The following is a 24,538-nucleotide window of genomic DNA, read 5'->3' as shown; positions in this document are numbered from 1 at the left end:
CAAACCATGTAGTCCATATAAACCCATTATGGATGAAAAAAAAAACATTAATTTATCAAATAAAACTGTCCAGGCATCCGGTATGATGACGAAGACGATGTCGGCATCAAATGATTTCCCGGAGATAAAGTCTAAAATACTCTCACACTTTTCCGAATGCTTTATAGTATGATACCACTGCATCATGTTCGCTCGCTCTCGGAGAAAAGCACCTGTTTTGCTTAGCGCGTCCGCGATGTGGTGCGCGGCCTTGCGTGGACTTGGTGGGCGCGCTCTTTATGACAGGTCGGAGGAAAAAAGGAAGAGGGGGAGTACTAGGCAAGCGAACGAGCGTACGAGCCTGCGCTCGTCAGGGAAGAGGGGGGTGGGGGGGTCCAGCTGCAAAAAAAAAAAAAGAAAAAAAAAGAAACGCGTAACAATGGCAGCATCGAGCACCTTGTAGATGGTGTAAAACAACCGAAGGGGCGCCATAAATTAGGGATGTGATCACAAACGACATGACTGTTCTCTGAAATCTGGCGATCTTATGGAAAATGGAATGGTTAACGTCCTAATTTGTTTCCTGGAATACGAAGACTGCTGTAATTTAAAATGGAGTGGTAGGGGGGAGCGAAGCGCGCTGGCTCCATCACCGAGAGGCGCGTCCACCTGCTAGTACTGGAAGTCCGGGTCCGGGGAAAATATGGAGAAGTGCCTTTATTGAAGAAAAAAGACACATTTGTAATTCTGTAGAAAGAGGAGGGGGCAAAGGGATCCTGGCGACGAGGAGAAAGCGCAGTGTGGGTGCATCGAGAGGTAAGTTGGATACTGCGGTGGCATAGAGAGATGGTATGCTTTGAACGTGGAGATGCACGCTACTGTAGCTGTATCCATTGCCACTAAATATGTGAAACGGGCCTTTATTTGTATTTGTAGCGTAGATTACACAAACACAGCGTAGTTAGACATTGGATATTCATTCTGCCATTTTTGTGGGATTGCTCTGCCATTATCGTCATTGCGATACTTTTTGCGCGGTGCACCACCGCAATTATTTTACGATCCTCTATCTAAGTCCTGGATCATGCTACAATTTAGACAACGCTTCTAGTGGTACAGCGACATTTGAATAGTGTTGCACTTGCAAACTTGCATGACTTTTGAAAGGACTACGGTGTTCCGGTTTGCACGCCTGGATAGAATTTCGGATACACAAATAGACTGTTTTTCCCCGCGTTCGGCACAGATGCAGCACTGCACGTAGAGCTATATTACATGCCTCATGCCCGTCGACCTTTATCTAGATAGGTCTTCCAATAAACCGCTTGTTTCAGGAACGGGGAAATTTGCAGTGTCCTTTGGTTGGTGCTGAACACCACAGATACAGTATAAAGTACGTGCTTTTTGCACAACGGGGTGAACACTGCGGGTCGTTTGAGGGTGTCCCGAGGTTAATCATTGTTGCTGTGGTGCTCTGCGTCTCAGTAATACTGGATTTAAATGTAGACGAGGCACTGCCTGCCTTATTCGCTGGATATCAAATAGGCTAACGCCGCGTGGACAGTTAAGCCGGGCACCCACCGCACGCGTCGCGTATGCGTCGCGTAAACAGCAGGGCGAAGCAGCACGGCGCGACGCGTAGGGTGTCTCCACTGGTTCCGTTTGTGTCGCGCAAAGGCTTGCGTAAAAGCTATATATTCCTAGTAGCTCTCGCAGTCTGCAGTGGGCTTTTACATCGTGTATTTCACGTTTGTTCACGACTGTTGATTATGGGTTAAGTGAATACTTTGGTGAGAGACCTTTTTCAGTTTGTTAATTTGGTAATATTTCGTTAACTCGTAAATAGCCTACGTGAGAAATAATCCGTAATCAACCATTGGGAATTCCCGTGTTGTCTTGCCATTCACGTCAAAACATTTATAGGATCAGATTTAGTAAAATCAGCTAATCATGAAAAAGTCAGTAACAGTTTTAATCTTGAAGGGATATGAACACCACAACGCCATGAACACCGGAAGCTTTGAAGTACAAGTGCAATAAAGGCTTGCTTACAACTTCATTTATAAAATAGGTGCATTTTCATCGGCAAGACCACTAAATAATCTGATTTTTTTAAAGCTCTGTGGATTATCTGATTTTTATTAACAAGCCCTTTTTGAAAGCACGGCGAACGAAGACATCGGAGAAGTCAAATAGGCTGAGCAATGGTTGGTTAAAAACTATCTTCCAATACTCGAGCTAACAAACCGCTGCTCGGTGCATTCCCTTTTACGTCACTCAATAGCCTACGTCTTTCTGTGGTGTATTTTCAAATTTACCCCACCCCCTCCGGAAAATAAGACAGCGAAACTTTAAGTTTGCCTTTCCCCCAGGTTCCAGTTATTTATTTATTTTTACAAAACGAAAAGGCTTGTATTTTTTTAGCTGCTTAAAAAATATCTGGGAGGTAACTAGGGACACACCCCCAGTAATATAAGAATGAAATATAAATCAGAGCATGTATACCTAGCATTTTAGAGCATATTTCTGTGTATAAACAGGCCAACGTGACGCGCGACAAGCCGAAAAAATAGAACAGAAGCGAAAAACTACGCTTCAGTTCGCTTGTGTCGCGCGAGCTTCGCAGCCGGTACGCGACGCGTTCGCATCTGGTGGAGACAACGTCGCCCGCTGCCGTTGTAATAACAGTACTTCAACTACGCTTCAGTTACGCGCGTAATACGCGCGTAGTGCGCTCGCGGCCGATACGCGTGCGGTGGGTGCCCGGCTTTAGTGCAGGAACTGATTACCGAAACAGTAGAGATGTGTAGCAAGTGTAATGCGTTTTTTTTTCTCTTAAATAATTATACACATGCACACATTAAACAAACTGCCTGCAAATAAAATTAAGTAACGATAACAGCATGTTAAAATGGTAAAAATCGTGGGGGACATTGTATGAACTGGAAAGTAGTAACGTGGAAGTTGGTGGGTTTCAATTTGAAGAAGGGCATGAGTGGTAAAAGGTGTATTAACGTTTGCATGTGTGAATACCTAAGATATTGTTTATGGTCTATTTGTTTTGACAATGACGCGACAATCCCGAATGAAATGAGAACAATAAGCAACAGTAGCAACAGTATCTTCTCAGGGCACCAAATTCATATTTAGAGGTGCGTATACCTGGGAAAGCAACTTCATATTTGAGACAAATTGCCAGTTTACCTTTGTTAAAAACTAAAGGACTTTCTTTATATTTAGACTAGTCCTCTGTTTGCCTGTTTTTCCTAGTGATCTTTAAATTCTTTGAATGTGAGTGTGTGTGTGTGTGTAAATACAGATTGAAATACGGTGTTCCATAAGTGTCATAAAATATGATTCTGTACACTTTGAACTTTTTCATCTTCCGTGTTTTTCCAAATATTAACAGCAGTACTTTTGCGATGTGCTTAATGAAATAATACATTTAATGAAACCCAGGGTTATCGCAAAAGGCCCATCTATCTATATTATTCCATTGTAAATTCAGCCCATAGAGCTGCTTCACCTGTGTTTGCATCACGATTATCCAGAAACCAGTGCTGTTTTTGGTTTTTCCCACTTTGACACTTCATCTCCAACAAAGCTTAGACCAAGGAAATGAGGTCCTGCTGATGGCCATTGTCAAGACCCAAGCCAGTTGCTTTTATTTCTGTGAGGGTGAGTGCTCTTGGACTGCTGTAGGTCACTGACACATTAAGTACCCAAGTCCGCTGAAGGCAGAGTGCCGGCCATTTTGAGCAACATCCGGAGCTGAACTGAACTGTGCAAACATTTCTAGCAACCTGAAGATTTAAGGCCTTTTCTTTGGGGTGGGGGGGTAGGGGGTGGATGGGCGGGCTGCGCTTTACCTTTGCAATGATGTAGCAATGGTAGGCTTAAGCCACATAGAACTACTAGGGTTAGGAAAGGGAAATTCAGGGACCAATATTTGTCTGTTCATATTGGCCAGAGCAGATTACACCCTCATTTACATTATTGCTCATATGCAAACTGCAGCCAAGTTTCCACATTCATGAAAGAAATTCAGTGCCTTCAGAATCATTCACCTGCTTTGAACTATCGCGTTTTGTACTGTTGCAGCATACACTTTTAATGCATTGGAACATTTTTCGTTCAGCTACACCTATTGATGCAAAAATACTTTTCATTCGACAAAAATAAAAAATAAAAATTAAAGACATTTCTCATTTAAAGAAGTATTAATCCTATCCCCCCTCCCCGAGCCAGTACTTTGTAAATATGATTTAAATAGCAATTACTGCTCTGAGTCTTCTGTGGTATGAAAAAGCCTTGCACATTTGGATTAAATAATTTTTGTCAATTCCTATAAATTTGCTCCAACTCTGACAGAGAGTTAGACAGAGATCATCAGTGGACAGCAATTTTCAGGTTATACCACAGAAGTCTAAGCTTTGGCTGGGCCATTCTAGAATACTGACCATCTTGATTTGAAGTGATCCCTTTGTAGTCTTTGGCATGTGCTTTGGATCTTTGTCTTGTTGTAACATAAACTTTCACCCTCAATGCAGATTTCAACAAACAGTCCCTCTTGCTGAAAAGCAACCCCATAGCATGACGCTGCCACCACGCTTAACAGCAGAGACAGTGTTGCCCGGTTTGCTCCAAACCAAATGCTTTGCTTTCAGGCCAGCTCAATTTTGGGTTTGTCCAGTGTCTTCTGGCAAACTCCAGGCATGTTATGTTGGTCTTTCTCAGAAGTGGCTTCTATCTAGCCACTCTCCCAAAGAGACCAAATCTGTGAAGTGCTGAAGAGACCGTTGATCGCGGTTGTTTTTCCCATTTCATCCATTGAGCTCTGTTATACTAACTGGCCTCTATGTTACTCCTCAGACAGTTGTCCTTCTTATGTGGTTGCTCAGTTTAATAGAATGGCCTGATCTTGGGTCCCTCTGGCTTGTGCCATATTTTTTTATATGTAGTTAAAATGGACTAAATGGTGCTTCTTGGAAGGTTCAAAGCATTCCCAATCTGTTTATGACCTTCTCCAGCTTTTTTTTGCCTCCTAACAATCTAATTTCAATATTTTACGGGCAGTTCTTTGGTCTTCATGACAGCATGACTGATCTGACCTGCTGTTTCAGTCGTGGGTCCGCAGAAAGCCAATGATATTTATTCAGCAGTCATGCAGTTGAACACAGTTTAGGTTGTTAATATGAAGGGGTGACTACTTGTCAATTAAACCATTTTCAGGGTTTTATTTTTAGTATAATTCTGAGGATCCCTTTTTCATTTTAATATTATACAGGGTTACCTATATAGGAGCAGAAAAAATCCATTTTGTATGTATGTGCAGCAAAATAAGAAAGAATCAATAGGGAGTGGAACCTTTTGAAGGCATTGTAAATGAGCATAGATGTGAATTAATTTTATTCATATAACAAAGTATTTCAACTTGCTTGAGAGCTACTGAGTATATAACTTTGCTTGTGAGCTTAGCTGGTAGAAATAATATGTTGAAACTACATAATAAATGAAAGCTGCTTGGATGACTATGGTTGGGCTGCTTTTTGAGCATGACATTTTCATTTAGTTTAAGCTTCAGTGATGCATCAAATGCATCGCACCTCTTGCGCATGTGTGTTGCGTCATCATATTGGTCTGTCATATCAACCGTACTCTTGTAGTTTATGTTATCTTGCGTTTACGTTTATCGGCCAGCATTGATGCTGTCTTGATATCGTCATGCATCCCTATGAAATACACATAGTAATATTACAGACGACATTTAAGCTTCATGATTAGTATTGTTTTGCAAGTACATCAGTAGTTGCATGCAGGGTTTAGATGAATCACAATCAAATGATGGTTAGCCGTAAAAGTAGTGTTTATATAAATTATATACAGCATTCTGGAACTATGCGATCTATAAATGATCAACACTGCAAGCTTAGAAAAGTCAAACAAGTGCTATTAGGAGGTGAAATTGAGTTGAGCAGATTCATTCTCTGTCTGACTATTGACAGTGTTCCTTTGGATTTGAGGCCTTGAGGCTTAGATGAGCCCTCTCCTCCATCCAGCTTTATTTTCATAATATTGTTAAGCAAGAACTTGCTTACCCAACAAATTGTCTCCCATCTTCTGCATGGCCAATGTACAGGGGTAGTTGTGCGGGTAAAGCTTGTGCACCCTTCTCCATTTAGGCTACATTCTTTTTCTTTTAATCTGTGTTGAGAGCGTATTCTGTGTAGGCTGGTAGAAGAATGCACCACATAGATATCGCAACATGGACACATTTCGCAAGCGGCCAAAATAAAATTACAGTTTAGGGAAATTAAACAATTTTAGGAACACAAACAAACCAAAATAAATTAATCTTTTGTAAATGGTGTCACGTAGCTGGAACGTGACTGGTGTGTTGTTTACAGCGTCGGGCTGCTGACGCTGTTAGAAAAAGAAGATATACTGTAGTTTTCTTTCAGTGATAAAGTCCACAATTGTGACCAAAATGAAGTAGATCAATACTGTGGCAACAAACCGCGTTGTGAATCATGCAGAATATTGACTTACAGGGCCAGAGAAGCGATGTGCCCTGGAGATTATTGATCACTGCAACCCCGGCGTACCTGATAGCGGTATGAACTGCTGCTGAGCAACCTGCCATGGCTTAGACCCACCCACAGTAGAGCGGGGCTCTGATTCTGACTGCGCAGCTGTGGCTTAAGCAGCCGGGCGCTGTAATTAAGCAGAGGTAAAGGCCAGGGGAGACTGAGGGCTTATTTGATTGCTTTTTCGGGGCCCGAGGGGAAAGAGCTGAGTCTCCTCCTGCGGGACAATGAGTTCCATGAGCTGAGCTCTCGCTGACTGCGCATTGCTGCCGCAGACTACCCACCCCCACTCTGCACTGTGCCACACCCATGCACAGTGTTGTACCCCTCACACCCACACATACAGTACACTGTACCACACTCATGCAGTGTTATACATCCACACCCCACTGTGCCGCACTCATGCACAGTGTTATACCCCCACACCCTCTCCACACCCACACTGCACTGTACCACACTCATGCGCAGTGTTATACCCCCACACCCACACTCCACTGTGCCACACTCATGCACAGATACCCCCACACTCACACCCCACTGTGCCACGCTCAAGCACAGTGTTATACCCCCACACCCCACTGTGCCACACTCATGCACAGATACCCCCACACCCACACCCCACTGTGCCACACTCATGCACAGTGTTATACCCCCACACCCCACTGTGCCACACTCATGCACAGTGTTATACCCCCACACCCCACTGTGCCACACTCATGCACAGTGTTATACCCCCACACCCACACCCCACTGTGCCACGCTCATGCACAGTGTTATACCCCCACACCCTCTCCACACCCACACTGCACTGTACCACACTCATGCACAGTGTTATACCCCCACACCCACACCCCACTGTGCCACACTCATGCACAGTGTTATACCCCCACACCCCACTGTGCCACACTCATGCACAGTGTTATACCCCCACACCCCACTGTGCCACACTCATGCACAGTGTTATACCCCCACACCCCACTGTGCCACACTCATTCACAGTGTTATACCCCCACACCCCACTGTGCCACACTCATGCACAGTGTTATACCCCCACACCCCACTGTGCCACACTCATGCACAGTGTTATACCCCCACACCCCACTGTGCCACACTCATGCACAGTGTTATACCCCCACACCCACACCCCACTGTGCCACGCTCATGCACAGTGTTATACCCCCACACCCCACTGTGCCACACTCATGCACAGTGTTAAACCACACACCCTCTCCACACCCATACTGTGCCATCCTGTATTCATACACAGCAGAGGTCTTGGACACTGAACCTCCATAACAGGCTGTCTAAAGGCCACTTAAATGCTATGAATCAATGCAGCGGATTGATTCCTGCTGGAGTATAAAGTATGATTTTATACAGCATGATGCATTAGTTGACAGAAGGGTGTCAGTGGGTTTTTTATGTGTAAAAGCAGCAATGGCAAAAGTACAGAATCAGTAGATTCAGTGCTGCCACTGCCAATTGTGGCCAGTGATTCCCAGTTTGTCTTGCCATCCTCTCCGCCTCCCCCCATGCACCGTGTAACTCGATCCTCAGCAGAATGGCCTGCCTCTACCCTGCTCCCCCCCCCCGGGCAGATTGGCACTGTCTCCTCTGTGCTGTGAGTGCCTGGCATTCGCTCGAGTGCATGCCCTGGCATTGTGTTACCTGTTTCTTCCACAGAGCCAGTCAGCCGTTGTTCTGGGTGTCTCGTGACCTTTGGGGAAAAAAAGAACAGCTGCATTCAGGAAAGGGGGACTGTGGCAAACTAAACAAGGTTCATTCTCTGAATGGCTTACTTTACATGCTTTCTCCTTTGTACTGAACAGCTTCCCTGACTGTAATTGACGGTAGCTTTTGGCACCTGGGCGTAGAAGCACGCTTCTGTTACATGTGTGTATAACCGTCCTTCTGTTCCATGGGCTGTACGTACAGCCTTGCTTAATGTTACATTGGTGTACGTCCGTGCTTCTGATACATGGGTGTAACTGCTACTGTTACATAGGCGTACAACCCTGCTTCTCTTGGCCCCAAACAGCAGGCCTCAGTTTTTGTCATTTTTTGGCTGAAACCCACATTGGCGTTGGCAAATCAGAAGGCAGTCAGGCCAAGATTAAATTTGGCATGAGGGTATCAAGGCCAAAAATCATATTGTAAAAGCACTTATCTCACTGTTACCATCAAAAGTCAGAAGAGGAAAGAGCCTGTCACTTAAGCCTTATATGCGAAAACTCTTAACTTGAAAACCTTAAAGTACTGACAAGTGGTCAGATTGTTGATTTAAACTAAAACAGTTTTTTATATCGTAAAACAAAAATATGGCAGGGACTGATAAGTTTTCATTGTATGTGAATGGCTGCATATTTCTAAGCAGATTTATCCTAATATTTATATTATATATATATTTATTTATTTATTTGTACTATACCTATTTATATTTATAATGATTGCCTGATATGTGAATGGCTACTAATTTTACAAGCTCCCGAGATGCCGGAATTGCACAGACATACCTGCTGGATATTTTTTTTTGGGCTAAATCAAAATACCGGAGCACTAGTTTGCCTCTAAATACAGAGGGAAATAAGCACACCACACTGGTCTTATTGGGTCTGTTTTTCTCTTTACTTCAAGGCTTTTTCCCATGACTGTCTGGTAGGTATAAATGTAATGTACAAATAATGAATGAAAGAAATGGAAACAAAAGTCTTCCGACAGTGAAGGGATCTGGTGGTTGCATAATAGTGTGGGGTTCATTTTCCTGGAATGTTTTCGCTGAAGTCAAACGCTTTGTAGGTATGGTAGATGTCAGTCTTTACTTGAAAATAATCCTCTTCACCCCATGTTACAGAATTTATTTTTTTTGCAGAGATGAAGGTATTTCAAGATGCCAGTGCCTCCCTCAATACAGCATGCATAGTCTGCCAGTGGTTGGAAGACCACGAGATCGATATTGTCCTTGTCCATGTCCTGATGATCCGTGTCCTTCTGAGCCCCTGGAGAAAAAAGTTGAAGTATTTTAATGACATGATACAAACATGTTGGATGACAAAAACATGTTACAGTGAAAATATATATGTATTTTAAATCATTTCCCTTACAGTGTAGGTTTCAGCATATTAAAATATATGGTTCTTGAGATTCATGATTAATGTCCCTTAAAGGGGACAAAAATTAATTTCCAGGTCTTAGGAGGATATGTCAGGGCCTTCTCAGTGACCGGATCTGAACCCAATTGAGCATTTATGGGATATTCTGGAACAATGCCCGAGACAGAATTTTCTTGTGGAACAGTGGTCTCATATTCTGCCTGCAGCATTCCAGACACTGGTAAAATATGTGCCACAGCACGTACGGGGCATACTGGCTGCACATGGCTGCCTAACACCCCATCAAACGATTTTACATGCTTACATTATTTCTCACAACTGTAGATATCCAGTTGTAAAAACGGCCTCAGTTTAAAAAATTTTTTTTTTTTTTGTACAGTTTTTCGTCTCCCTGCAAATTAGCTGTTGCTTTTAGCATCATTTTGCATAAATTTTGAGTCAGTTAAAAAAATATATAATTTTGGTCCATTTTTTATTTTTTTTTTGTCAGATGAATAAAATGCGGTGTACGCGTAAATGCCAAAGTGCACAGTGGGCTCTGATTTGGAGGCAGGGGGAACAGGGAGGTTGTGGTGCAATGGGCCCTTACAGGAGCAGGGAGAGTGCGGTCCCAGGGGAGGGGGGTGTCTCAGGGGGGTTTGAACAGGGGCAGATCCCCAGTGAAAGAGTGGAGGAATGACAGGAGGCCTTTGTACTGCCTGCCCCTTGATGCTGGGAGTCTCTAGTTTCATGCACTGACAAAGTTTTGGGGGAGGAGACGGCCAGAGAAGTGGGGTATTTATGGGAACCAAACAAAAGCAGCGCTGGAGTTCAGTATGTTCCCTCCAGTTTTCATTCCGACCTTTTATTTTTATTGTATTTCCCCTAATTAGAATTTGCAATACTGTGCCATCTGCAGTATTCAGCTTTCCAGTTAGAAGCTTTCCCATACCAAAGGTTTTGTGAATGTAGATTTTTTTTGTACCTTTGTCCTGTGTTTTAAAAGTATCTACAAATTATATAGACATGCCTGAGGTTCATTCTTCATTTCTTTCATTCTTTCAATTTTCAAGCCTTGACAGACAAAAAATAAAATGTCAAAATGTTTTATGGATAGAATCATAGAATCAAATGTTTTACAGGTATAATTGTGACCCATTTAAGAACCATACTGGAAAGGGTGTACGTTTTCCTCCAAATTTGTTCTTTGGTTAGTGGGACCTACTGGTTCATTGGTTACCCTTTAAAACAACAATGATTGATAATTGAATTATCTATGTTCAAAGAGACCTAACAGAATTTTTAATAATAACAATAACAATAATACTAATAATAATAATAACATAGGCCTGTATTCATCCTGATGTAAGCTAATATGCAATTAGTGTTGCAAATTTTATTCCTTATTTCAACAAGGCAATTTACGTATATTATACGTATACGTTCTGATAAGTGAAAATGGATTTGGTTTGCTAGTTAACTGCTTTTATTTTTATTACTTTAGCTTAACGAGTTCTAAGCTGCTACCAGTCGGGCTACCTTCATTGGACTTGTTGCTTGTTTCTTGTGGATGTTTATTTTTTTTTGCTGTGATTGTGCGTAGTTGTGGTGCTGCTTTATGAAAATGCTAGCCCTACATTACATGTTTGTATTTAACTTGTTTGACTCTTTTTTATTCATTAAAAAGCACATGAAACATGGAAGTTATTTTCTTTGTCTCTGGGTGACAAATAAACATTAAAAAATACATTTAATCCAGTGTCAAGTAGTAACCCTCATGTTTCTCTTTAGTTCTTTTGTCACATGGAAAAAAGGATAGCACTCCTGTTTTGTTTTTAGAAAATTTTCAGATAATTTTGCTGTCAAATTTGTGTTTGTTAGCGGATAAAAATCACCTCTTTTCTTTCTTATGTACACCACTGCAGTGAAGTCCTGCTGTGTTTTTTTACCCAAGGTTGTCCCAATTCTTTAGAGAAACAGTTACATTGGTTTGTTTGTTCATTCTTTAATGTTTTATTTAAGCTGTAAAATAAATAAGGTGGATTTGTACACTTATAAAATATGTAAAGGATCTGAATTCATTTTTAGAGTTGTAAAACCTGTGTTACATCTGAAGTTATTTTTTGAGATTAAGACCTGAATGGAATCTGGTTGCTGTGAACGTGCTTCCCATGTTTTCAGAGCAGTTTACTGTACGGCAGTGTTTGACCATTTTGGACAGCTGAAGTGACATGTATATTAACCATACATTGCATTGGACTCCATTAAAATGCTATTTTGAGGTTCAGAAATAATATAAATGCATAAAATTGCTTGTAGATGTAATTAATATAATATAAGACAACTGAACAGTACAACTCTGACAAAGGTAATACCTATTAATGTTGATTTATTTATTAATGACCTGTGAAGGTTCCGGCAAAGAACCCCTCTCTCAGTCACTGCTGATCAATGGAGATCTTTCAAACACTGTTGTCAAACATGGGGTGATCTGTTTAAAGCAAGCGTGCTTTTCTGCCTCTTCTCTTCTGCCTGGCTTGTATTGAGTCAGTGTATCTTTTCTGTCTCATAAAAATAACGTTCTCTTGCAAGTACATTTTCCAAGTACAGCCAGTTATTGTGGTATTCCGTTAGACTCCCATTCAACCCAGAAGTGTTAAACACATTCCTATCTAGCATTCAGCATGCAGACTTCACCATGCAGTTAGAGCCTGAGCAGACCAAACCCCATATGTCAGCGGACTTCCATTGTTACATTGTCAAAACACAAGGCATGTCTTTGACACTTTCATTTGACACAACATGCCAGATTTCCTCATTTAAAATACAGTGGATTTTAAATCTCAAATGGAGCTTCAAAAAAAGTCATAATAATGATAATATGCAAGAATCTGTGTACATTTTAGATGTATTTTCTCTGACCCATTGCATGAGAGATAAGGCGGTAGGTTGTCCCTGATTCTTTTCAAATTTAACTAAATTCATTTTTTGATGGAGTAGTGCAGGATGGTACCAACAACTTAGTTTTTTAATTTCCATTTTTGAGAATGTGAACTCTTCCCTCAACAATCTTACTTCTTTAACACATCTGTGGTGCACCTGTTTTGTGCTATGTGTGTGTGTGTGTGTGTGTGTGTGTTAGTTTGTGTGTATGTGTTTGTATAGACATACTGTGCATGCATGGGTGTAAACAATTTAGATGTAGAGGATCTTCAAAGATGTTCTCATCATGATATGCCCTTGATGAAAATAATTTAAGCAATGCCAAATTAGGAAAGCACAACTCGTTAGTAAGTTTAATGCTGTTGCATTCTGGAAACAGCCTCCTTCATCAGCGCATGAACACTGAATTTCGGTTCAGCAAACTTTCTAAAGGAGGTTCAATGAAGCGGCCTCTTTTTAATTCAGGTTCACTGCATGTAAGGGTCAGGCAGAGAATGTATCATACAGAGAGAAGCCTGTGATCTGCTGTGCTGAATGGTGAAATGCAATAGGCCTATATGTAGGACAATACAACATACAGCTTCTGCGAGACAGCCTGTGATTTGAGCAGATTTCACTTCCTGTGTTTCAATGATAGTTTTTTTTTTCAGGTGTTGAATGGCACAGCGCATATTTACAGAATGACTTGTCAGGAATTTGGATTTGACATCCATCCACATGCTGTTTAAAAATACCTGCAAGTAATGAAGTCATTATTGAATCCAAACAGCTCTGCTTTTAACTGGTCAACTTAAGTTCCCCTGCCTTAATAGCCAAAATTGGTTTAGCATACAGTGAGTGGGGTGGGAGGGTGGAGTGGTCTTTCAAAGGAGATATGTAGAGCTCATGTGGTATGTCACCAAGGTCCAAGGACTCTGCTTTACCCACAATTCCTCAGCAGTCTGGAATCAGCATGCAGGTCCGTATCAGAGCCTGTCAGAGATCTGCGCTCTTAAGGCATCAGCAGTCTGATTTTATTTATTTATTTATTCGTTTATTTATTTATTTTTGGCAAGTCTCACTGGGCTATGAAGTAGTGAAGCGTGACTCAGTTCAAACAGGTCCCTGAGTCCAGGCTGGGTATCTCACAGGCTCAGACCAGGGGGAAGGGTTCAGAGACTACCGCAGAGAGCAGGCCACCACTGTGAAAACAGCCAGCAGAACACCACCAAAGCCTGATAAGCTGTCTAGTGAGTTTTCTGTCTGTCTGTTGTCTGTCTGTTTGTATGTCAGTCTGTCTGTCTATCTGTGTATCATATTTTCATCTGCCTTAAATCTCTAATATTTTAATGTTAAATGCTTGTGAAATTTTGTGAGTGTCGCAGCCAAACTGTGTAATGCCTGTAGGTGAAGTTCCAAATATATATTTGTTTGTCATTTTTGCGTGATGCTTGTGTGAGTTGTGACACATGAAAGCGGCAGTCTGGTGCCGGGCTGAGAGAGCGGTATGAGTAAACTAAGTGCAACCCACACACTCTATATTCACCCAAGTCTCTCTTTTTTCGTTTTTATTCAGAGCGTGCAAAGAGCAGCTTAGATTCAGACCATAACTGAAATCAGGTCTCGAGACTTTTGCACAGCTCGTTGAATGAATCCAGTTTCTTCAGTGGTGGACAGAAGACAGGTGTGGCATGGTCCGATCATGCAGACAGACACCTGGAAAGGGAACAAGAGAGAGAGAGAGATAAGCTAGTGGTCTCAGGTATCTCACATCTTTATTCATGCTTTCATTAAAGGTGGCCTCCCTTAGCTGTTAAAAAGTTTGATAAAAGGTTTATAATATAAATACAGTACCAGGATGAGTTCTCATTGGGGGACAGGCAAACATGTCAGCTGTACATGTGTTGTAGAATATTCGAGTGCAAAGATAAGGACATCTTCAGAGGAAATACATTTGTATGCTGAAATAGCCTAGTCATTATTGTGTTTTACACTCCAAACCATATTCCAAGCCATTTACATAATATGCACTGTAACAGGGCTTCCCACAGGTCTGAAATTTACTTGTGATTGTAGTCTGTGGAATGAGGGGGTAGTTGCCGTCTGTGACCCATTGGCATAAAAATGGTACATTACATATATTACAATAAATGAAATTAAATATATGAAATCTTTTACATATATTAAACAGATATGACAAATAACAAATGGCCTATGTGTCACCTTTAACACTTATTTACTGTTTTCAATATTTTCCATAATTTCCTTAGTTTCACTCCCTAACACTTCACAACTCCACGTCCTGAGCTAAATTAATAGCTAAATAGCTACTGTTAAAAAAGCTAGCTAGCATCCTTGAGCAATAGTTGTCTTTTTTAGAAAAGAAACACAAGCCCAAAGTCACATAATACAAGCAGACTTGGCAACTCCGCAGAGCATGCGCGATTCTGTACATCCCCTTCTAGAGCAAGCTGAATGAACAGGGACAGGCGGGGTAGAGCAAGATTTCCACCGTTAATCGACCAAGGATGGCACCATGTTCTGGCATAGATTATTTTTAAAAATTGAAAATCGTAGAATGGGTCTCTAGTAGTGCTATTTGTGTTTTGTGTTGAGTTTGATTTGATTTGCATTTATTTATTTATTTATTTATTTATTTGTTTGTTTGTTTGTTTGTCTATGTATTTATTTTTTTAAATATGAATGTACCATGAAATAATGACTACTGAAAATCGTTTTGAAATGTTATACTCTAATTTAAAAAAACAGCTTTAAAACTTTCAATCTACAGTATTTTAAATGGTTCCAATGTTATGACTATTACAGCAAATCACTTGCATAAATTGTTGTCAATTTAGTCTTTAAAAATATATATGTATATTTTTGGGTGTGAATATTTCATTTTTTTATTTGTTGGCTTTATAATTTATCTCCCTGATCATAAATCAGCTCTGGAAGAGATTTTATCTTTGGCGATTCGCCATCGAAGGTTACCAGCCTACTGTTTTCAGTGTTCCTCACAGGACGTGTTAGCCAGTTAACTCGTAACGTTGACAAAATCATTAGACCAACTTTGAGTAAAAACTACCGGTTTGTTGCATAAGTGTGTTGTAATGGAATGTATGTGTCATTGTGTGCAGTTGCACAGCATATAGCCTATCAAATCAGTCCAGCTCCAATGTCGGCCATTTAAAAACTACAACTTAAAAAACTAGTACACTGTACATGGAGAAAAAACAATGTTTATCCACCAAATTAAAACAATTCAAATAATCAAACTGATGGTTGAATGATGAATTATTTCAGCACTGAAATGTCGGTTATTTTTTCGGCCCGCCCAAATAAAGCGTATGTGTGGGAAACACTGACTGTCATATCCCAGATGTGAACAGTACCAACTTCACAGTGTCACAGTACTGTGTCTTTTTTTTTGACTAACAAAGTCCACGTAAACTCTTCCGCACATTATTTATTTTCTGAATCTCTTGCAGAACCATGGGTGATATTTTAATTCAAATCATCAATCCAGATTAATATGCAAGACCTGTTCATATCCTCAATAAAGAAATGCTAAATGTTTTCAAAGGAAATTAAATGTCTTGGTCTACAGTAGTGCTCATCGATTTCAAGAGCTTACTTGCGTCATAGTGTGTGGAATTATGTGTGAGGATGTAAAATATACAGTATTCACTGGATCAGTTGACATTTTCCCCCTCTCATTAAATGCTGTTCAATTAAGTAACTCAACTAGGTACTAGCAAGTAGTGAATTGGCATCCCATGAAATAAATGGGATGTTTATTTTAGTAAACCTAAGTTGTTTTTCTTTCCTTTTCCACTAGCAGTGCCCCTTAAAAAATAGCAATGAAGCAAAGAAAGCTTACTAAAATGGTTTATTTTTTAACTAGTTTTACGTTGGTGCACTACAGTTGGTATGCAATGAAATGAACTGTAATAGTGAATAAAAAAATAAAAAAATAGCAGTTAACATAGCAGTATAGAGAACTTGTAGAATGTAGTGTAGTGTAGTTGCTTGCTTGACTTACAAATAAATGGTATGTGATAATTTGCATCAGAAATTTCACCTTGGCCAGAATATGTAAAATGGGCCCCTGTTCTCCATACTACAAATGCCTGGGAACATTTCATATTTGTAATCTAAGTCTTAAAGAGGGGATTTTTCAAGTGGATAAATATTAATTAGCCTGCTATTTTTCATAAAGGGCATCTCCCTGAAGAGGGGCGACGGGCTCCCTTGAGACATCCACAACATCCACCTCTTCTTCTGAAATGACAGCCCCACCAACATGCGTATACACACTCACACATATAGGCAGCCTCACATGAATTCTCACTGATAGTACATACACACATACACACGCACACACACACACACATACTGAGATGTACATGCTTATTTGTACTGTACGCACCCACACATTCATTTAGATTTAGAATGACCAGAAAGCTTAAACATAGCAGAACATCATTTAGCATTGTACAGACATGTTTTCCCTCCCTCTCTCCAGTTCAGTTTGTTTTCCTCACATTAAATGGGATGATGAGGTATTTGGTGCACTTTTATCATTTAGTCCAGTGTAGGAGTAATACAGTGTGCTCTATGATGACAGCCGCTTCATTAGGTACCCTGGTTCCAGGCAAAATTGTAATAGAAATGTGGGTGCTCGCAGTGAGACCTGTTCTACCCTGTTAGGTGTGGAAGGCGCAGTGGGGAATCTGTATGTGAAAGATTAAAGGAGGAGAGGCCTGGTGATTGACAGTCTTTCATGCACATCACCGCAGTATAGCAAGCTGTTTTTGTGGGAACATATACATAAAGGCACACCTTGTCTGCACTTATACACCAGATAGAATTAGCATAGATACATGCACTCGATGACTGCTTCCTATTTTAGCACTCTGCAGGTAGGCGGATAGCTTGAACTGCGGAGGATCTTGGTGCACCGAAGTCTGAGTCTAATTAGTGTGTCTAATTATGTCTTTGTGCAGGAAATTTTCTCAAATTAGTGGTATCATGCAGAATGTGAGGAGGCTCATTAGGGTTGTCATGAGAATTGCAAGGAGGTTGGATTGGTTGCTTGTGTGAAACGCCTGTAGACTGGACTGCGTTTCCAATGGGGCCGAAAAAGAAAAAAAAAATCCCTAGCAGGTTGCGTCCATGAATCAGCCTCGGTTAGACTTGTTTTGATCATGGGGCATCTGCATGAGCAGGAGCATAGAGCAGACACTGCTCCGTACAGCAGCTTTAGGACCCCGGCGGTCGGCATGAAGCTTAGACTCTGCAGCGTGCTGAATATGGCCGACGTTGAAAAAAGCCTCAGTTCCACCCCCCCCCCCCCCCCACACTCTCTCACCCCCATGTTCCCTCCCCTCTCCCCTGCTTTGAATCCACTTCCCTTTTCCCATAGATTTCACCCATCAGCCCCCTCTGCGCCTCTGACGGGTGCACACGTCCTCTGTGCTCAGCGGGCTGTTTTTGCTGGCTGGCGGACTCCCTCCCCCCATTCACAGGCACGCAGTAATTGGTATTCAGAGTGGCAGCTGAGATCCGCACATTGCAGACAGTGAGGGAATTCAGTGAGTCAATACGCTGGTTCATTAGAGCACTGAGTCACCGCCCGCTGCCTCATTTGTTCCCATTTGTCCAATACTTGCTCATAAAAACCACGCGATTGGCCATTCAGGATGGCAAACGTGATAAAACCCCCACAAAAACAACAGCAAAAAAAGGAAAAGTAACACAATAACTTTTTTTGCCTACAGCTTGACGGCATGTACAGCCCAGATATGACAGCTTCCTTGCCCAAGTTTCTGGTGGATTTTTTAGCCGTAACCTGGTGTGCTTTTGCAGCTGATGCATTCAGTGATTTGTGACACAGGGGTGAGCTTAGCCTGTCGATTAGGGGAATCTTCACATTGACCGCAGCTAAAGAGAAAAGTACTGATTCCTTTTTGTACTCATAATAGTGAGAATTAACTTTAAAGATGGTAAAAGGAGGTGCTGTTCTATGTGTGAGAAGTGGGTAAGAATGGGTGCCTGTAAAAATTATGTGTAAGAACAGAACATGTTGGCCTAGTGTTCAGGACCAGCATCTCTTGGAGACTGTATTTGCTTACAGTTCTTACAGTAATCATTTAATCAGTTAATGACATCATTTACAGTAATCATTTAATCAGTCATATGTTTTTTTTTTTTTCCATTGTTTGGATGATTTCATGTGACTTTCAGCGAGGCCATAATGTGTCCCCATTATTGCCATTGCTTAATTATGTTCTGGACATAGAAAGGCATAATTTACTCGATACATAGCAGAGTGTCACTGAACAAGTAGGACACAGTAGGCTGTGTCCAAGAAAATATTTCAGTTGAGTGGCTCCTGCATGAACCGAGAAAGGGAAGCCAGACCATGACTGCATGACTCCTTGTTGTAACTGTTATCTGGGAAGAGAAGTTAAAAAAAAACTTCAAAACCCCTAGTTAAGGCCCTTGCAGCCAAAGCCTTTGTTCAACAGATAAAATAATATGTGGTCAAAAAACCAAAACAAAACATACAATTCCTTTTTTTGTGCGGTTTGCTTGGTAAATGATGCCCATAGGCTGCTCCTAAATAATGGCCCCCAGCGACCTCTAGTCAACAGAACCCACCCACCACATCCCCCACTCTCAACTACACATAAGGAACAAGGAGTTTGGAAATGGTGTCTGAACAAAAGAGAGAGTGAGTGAGTGAGAGGGAGAGAGAGAAACAGTGAGAATGAGTGAGTGAGCGTATGATGGTGGTGGTGGGGGGGGGGGGGGTGTTTGGCGTTCTCTTCACGTGGATCTGTTTGTTCCTTGGCTCTCCTGAAGCACACGGGTTGCGGAGGGAGGCACTGAGCTGCGTGACCCTCATTATGGTTGCTTGGGAGAGCGTGCAAATAGGGGAAGATCTCTCCACAACTCCAAAGGGCAGCCGAGTAGAAGCATCTAACCTTTTAAACCACCGGAGTGCGTCAACCATATAAATAACTCATTAACCTTATCCACTTAATTAAGCGTCTGTATTTATTTTTTCTTTCTTGTATTTTTTTAAATTTTTAGTCTTTAGGCTTTGTTTAATTGGCCATCGCATAGACCTGAGACGACGAGACCCTTTGTGAGCTGGCACTGCCAAGCTGCTCTTGGCAAAAGGGGTTGTGCCACCCTAGTCCTTGGCATTGGTCGTTGTCTGGGAGACAGAAGACAGTAGAGTTCCAGGAGAGCGCCGGGTGGATTTGGTGTGCTGTTTGAGCTCAGAATTACTGATTGACCTTTGCTTTTTCAGAAGCATATTGGGAGGGCTGATTTCAGGGCTGGGAGAACTGTTGTCTTGAAGGCAGAGAATAAGCCGGCTGAACGACCGCACTGCTCACACAGATCCTCTGCCGCTCACGGACAGGCTCATGAAGACTCGCAGGATCAATATGCTTGATTACAAAAAGGAAAAGAGCAAACGCTCACCTTCCATTTGTCCCCTTGACATGCTCTCCTCAAAGATTTCCCTCTGGGCATGGGTGTGGCCAGCTGGTCTTCAAATAGCGATCTGCCCTGCATGCTCTCACAGAATGAGCTGCTGGTAACACAAAGGCGGGATTTTAGTATATAGACTGAGTTGTCCATAATTTAAATTAAATGCAAAGGAGTCTCTAAGAGCTTGTTTTCAGTATTGCTTATTAACAGCTCTGTATATGGCACTCTCTTGGTTTAATTATAAGTTTTCAATGCATAGGGAATGATTATAACTTTTTCAACCATGCTTTCTGGTTGGTGGTGCCACGTCACCATGACAACTTATTGTGGATGATCAAAACTTGTTTAGCTAAATCAACAAAGCCTGATTGAATCAATTAGCAAGAATTTATGAAGATGGTTGCGGATTCAGTGCTACAAAAGAGGCTTCAAAATCAGCACACATTTAATTGCCAGTCACAATGAACGTAAAACCTTTAAAGGTGTTTGGCAGTTCCATGCAAAGATGCTTGTGTTAAGTGCAGAAACTGATTTGTTTCACATCACTGTTTCTACTGAGAAGATAGGTGAAACGATTCTGATTTTCACATGTGGGAAATCTTTGTTACCATCCCTGTAGCTGGAGATTCCATACTCCATGTTTATTTCTCCTCTATTGCTGTTGTCACTGCACCAATATCCGAGTGCACTAAAAGGGAACGATTGTGAGTACAAAACATCCGACATCTGAGGCTTAACAGCAGGAAGGGTCTGGCCATTATGAATTGGAAGACGAGTCAGCATGCCTGTGCGTTCTTCTGTGCATGTGAAGAGGCAGTGCCGTTATCGCTTCCTGTCACACACTGAAATAAAAATGTCCTGCGTGCACTGTCCTTGCTTCTGAAATGAGCGAGTTTATTGTCTTTGACCCTCTATTGATGAGCCTTGTAAATTTCCTTTTAAAAAAAAACCCTCCCCGGTGTGCCACACTGTTGGGAACATCAAATAAATTGACGCGCAAACATTCACTCTATCAAAAATCTTTCTGCTTTCCATTTTGCAAAACACTGTTGATGTGATCTGGGGTAGTAAACAGCACCCAGGAAAAATATCATTTTTATATTTCGTTCAAATTTTTGGGGCATCCTTCCATGGTCCACTGGCATGTGTTGAAAAAATCCCTGTCTCTTTCATGATCTTCTTGGCTTATGATTGAAGACAATGCTATGAGCAATCTCAATTGTTTGTTTTAAAAGGAAAATGGGAATAAAGAAAACATTGCGTGTTGCAATCGCAGAAATCTGAGTGCAAAAGAGCACTCTGCTGTTTCCAGAGGATCATGCTATTTGCATGTCTTTCTGAACAAAGAGGGCGTGAACCCCAGAACAGTGTCTCACATTCTGGGAAAGGTAATCATATTTTCACCTTTAGAAAAGGAAACAAGTATGAAAGAGATGACAGGACACATCTGCAGTTTGGGTTATGTGCTGGCGGGAGGTTTTAGGACAACAGAACTGTTATTTATATTGGTTGTTTTTTCTCACTGTTTTGTTTCCTTTGGCTTCTTTGCTGCAATACATTGATATATATCAATAAAGAAAACCAAGCAAACCTGGCAACAATACTGGGGACCTAGAGCCTGATACTAGCAACTTCAGTCCTACCCTCACATTTTCGAGACTGGTTCTTTTCATGAGGATTAAAATTTGAGGGTCGCATTTATTCCAGGTGTCACTTCCCCCTTTCACTCCAATTCCCTGTAGACATGATTCCCTCTTTTACCATCACATCCAGTTACCCAGTAGAAACTAGTCTGGCCCTCCATCTCTCATAGACACCCAGAAAAAACAAGTCTCTTACTCCATCTCACTGAGATACCCATTAAAATCGAGTCTCTCTTTATTCCTCTCTTACTCAAATACCCATTAGAAATGAGTCTCTCTGTCCACCTTGTTCAGATACAACACATGAAATTAATCTCTGGTTCACCCTCTTACTTAAAAGACCCAGTTGAAATGAGTCTCGATTTCACCCTCTCGCTCTCAGAACCTGTAGAAATCAGTCTCTCTCACCTTCACTCACACAGGCAGTAGAAATTATTCTTTATTATTCTCTTAATTAAACGGTCAGAGAAAATTAGCCTCTCACCCTCTCAGATATCCAACTGTTAAGGACTCTGCTCTTATGTAAGCATATGTATTTAAAAAGAAATGTGTGCCAATCAAAGGAATCTTACAGTCAACTATCACCGGAATAAAATGTAAATAAGTCCTGCATGGACAAATTAAATTAAATGAATTAAAGCTTTTAGAAAGGAGATGTCACGTTGAGGAAGGAGTTCTCGACATTTTATTTCCGTCAGTGCTTGTTCCTCTCAGCGCCACCTTAGCTCCTTTGCGACGTGTGCATTTCTTGGTGTCTGCTCAGAAAAGGTCCATCCGCTATGTTTTTTGCCTGTACATTTAACATACAGAAAATGATGATCAAACCATTGGTATTTTTTGTAACACTTTGGAAACTTTGAATTTTTATAAGGATGCTTTTATAATCAGCCAGCCAATCTAGTAGCCTGAAATTTCCACTAGCCTGGCAGAAAAGTTAGTAGCCCTGTTTCTAACTAAATTAATCGAATGGCCCTTTCTTAGCAGGGATATAAGCTTTGCATACTGAACAGCACATAATGTTAATTCGTGTTTAATTCAGAAGCCACTCCTCTTCCTGACTCCTGAAGTACCTTCTCTTTCTTCTGCTACTGGTAAAAGAGTACTCGTCTCATTTTTAGACTTCTTAGACTAAATTGAAGGTGTTCATTTTTTAGGGTCAGCCAGGGTTTGGTACATTTTCTGAGCTTCCATTTGTATTCCTCAAGCAAGCACAGTCGTTGGTGATGAAAGGTGGTAGTGCGACCCATGGCGCAGGTGGCCTGGGTACTAGTGCTAGGGCTGAGACTCTTCAGGGTCGAGTTATAGCTTCTCATATAATACACAGCTCTGTAAAAATATAGTCAAATGTGTTATAGTATAGTATAGTATAGTGTACAATTTAGTATATTTTTCATGAGTTAGTATCCCAGTATAGAGCTAAAACTAATAAGGGCTGTACCAGAGGAGAGACGTTTGTGGTGGGGGATGGGGGTGCTGTGTAAATTGCCTGCCCTTTGCCTCAGAGACCCTCTGCCTTTGATTGATCAATTGTCAGAGTAGCGACCGGCGCCACACGCGGAGGAAATTAAAGTTGTCACTGTGCGTCGAGAGAAGAATCTATTTATTTCAGATCATCGCAATTCACGCGGTCTGCGTCTCGATTCTCTGGCTTTCTTCGGGGGAATCACGGAGATGTCAAGGGATTTCGCATTCATTTCCACGTCTCCCATTTTTCCTGTTTTTGGGAGTTGCAGTTATTTAAGGGGTCGAATCAATTGCAGGGCACGTTTGGTAGAATACTGAATTTTCAGTGCAGCGGTCAAATAGCTTTTGTGCTAAGTAGCCTATATTGCAAAGAGAGCCACTCATTTCTGCCTTAAGCAGTAGGCAGTGTGTTGAAGGAACACTGCTGCTTAGGGCACTGTGAAAGATAATGATATGGATATTACTGCATGCGGCCATGATTCTCATACAGGTGAAAAAACATTTTGAAAGGGATGTGACTGTACCCAGGCCAGTCAGTTTGTGTGATGCCATTTCACATCAATGACCGAATCAGGATCATGGAATTCGCCTCATTTAATCCTCAAGGACCAAATAAATGAGTTTACTGCTGTGTGAATTCAGAATCAGCTGTTGTCCTGTATGGAGGTAGCCTTCTGAAATAACGTTCTTAGCAGGTGGTTTGTTCAGAAAATGGTGTCTTATAATCGAGGTTGTTCAAATGTTCACACTTGAATCACTGAATACTGTGTTTCTGCAGTCAACCAAAAAATATATATGATTTTGCTGTTAGAACTACAGTGATTTTTAAATTATATATATTCACTCTGCTGTAGAGCAGATGCACTATCTTCATGTGACTTCAAAAATTCAAGTTTATAAAAGAAGGGAAAATTTCTGGGAACAGCTAGAAGAGAACAAGAAGGCAGCAGTGCCCATTAACAACCATAGTTGTTGCTGAGAGAAATGGAATGGATGTCTTAGCTATATGCTGCTGTGCTAAGATTGAGCCTGTCTGTCAGATGAGAGTGCTGCATTTGTGCATACTTGCCTGCAGTGATTGAAATAGCCCTGCCAGGTCATGCAGGTAGCCTTGTGTGAGCCAGTCCAGGCTTTACAGTATTGCCTGCATGTTGTCAGTTAGCAATCAGTACACTGATGTGTTTCTAGTAAGACCTTGAATGGCTCAAACCGCTGTGTATGGGCATTTTTATTGAAATCCCTGTGCCTGTGTTTGTGTTTGTTGGACAGAAGGCATGAGTATGTGGGGGTTTGGAGGGCTAGCGAGCTGAGAAACATCTCTCTGACAAAGCAGACATCTCTCTCT

At 41.4% G+C, this 24,538-nt stretch overlaps 1 protein-coding gene across 2 annotated transcripts in view; it reads left to right on the top strand.

The window, feature by feature from the left end:
* Positions 1-294: 294 nt before the first annotated feature.
* nexmifb (neurite extension and migration factor b) overlaps positions 295-24,538 on the top strand; it is a 72,007-nt gene continuing 47,763 nt past the window's right edge. For both annotated transcript variants that reach the window (XR_004764293.1, XM_035408138.1), the window contains exon 1: positions 295-795. The gene's annotated coding sequence lies outside the window, so the exon portion shown is untranslated. The remainder of the gene's footprint in view (positions 796-24,538) is intronic.

Source organism: Anguilla anguilla, chromosome 3 (assembly GCF_013347855.1).
Source record: "Anguilla anguilla isolate fAngAng1 chromosome 3, fAngAng1.pri, whole genome shotgun sequence".
Classification (NCBI taxonomy): Eukaryota; Metazoa; Chordata; class Actinopteri; order Anguilliformes; family Anguillidae; genus Anguilla; species Anguilla anguilla.
Note: the sequence above shows the minus strand (reverse complement) of the source record. Positions and strands in the feature narration are given on the sequence as shown.